The sequence below is a fragment of the Penaeus monodon genome, chromosome 33, assembly GCF_015228065.2.
Source record: "Penaeus monodon isolate SGIC_2016 chromosome 33, NSTDA_Pmon_1, whole genome shotgun sequence".
Lineage (NCBI taxonomy): Eukaryota > Metazoa > Arthropoda > Malacostraca > Decapoda > Penaeidae > Penaeus > Penaeus monodon.
The window spans coordinates 35,369,857-35,370,486 of record NC_051418.1 but is presented as its reverse complement, the minus strand read 5'-3'; positions in this window follow the sequence as shown (position 1 = coordinate 35,370,486).

Below are 630 nucleotides of genomic sequence, written 5' to 3'. Positions count from 1 at the left end.
ATTTTTTTTTTGTTGTGTGTGTATCAAAGGGTATTCAAAGGGAATTCTCAATAAAAAAAAACGACGAAGGCCATTCTTTCGTAAAAAATCAAAATTTTACCTCCCTCTCTACCCCCCTTATAAATGTGTTTTACTGTGTAGGTCTTGAATATCAAATGTATAAGTTTTTTTCAAATTTTAAAAAAACACATTTTGTATTATTTAAAGGTTATATGTGAAGTTTTTCCCAGTTTAAAAAGTAAGGGGGGTTTAAAACGAAATCAAATATCAAAAAAAGGGAAAAGGACAGGGGGTTTGTAAAAATTTCTTTACTTTCAAAGGTTCATGTAACATTTAACGTTTCATGGGGCACTGGTACAATAAACAATATACACGCCCAATTTGTTTAAAATACAAAATTTGTTTTTTCTGTCTCTCTTTTTCATATTGAGTGCGGCAAAAATTTTCCCCGGTTTCCTGTTTTTCCCACGACTTATATGAAAGTTTCTGCAGACGATTTACCCCCAAAAAGGGGCCCACGGGAGCAACCAAAACCGCAAATTTCCCCCCCTTCCAAAAATTTACTTAAAATAAAAAAACGGGTTTTAACAAACGGGTATAGTTAGCGATTTAGTGCTTTTCATAAAGAAC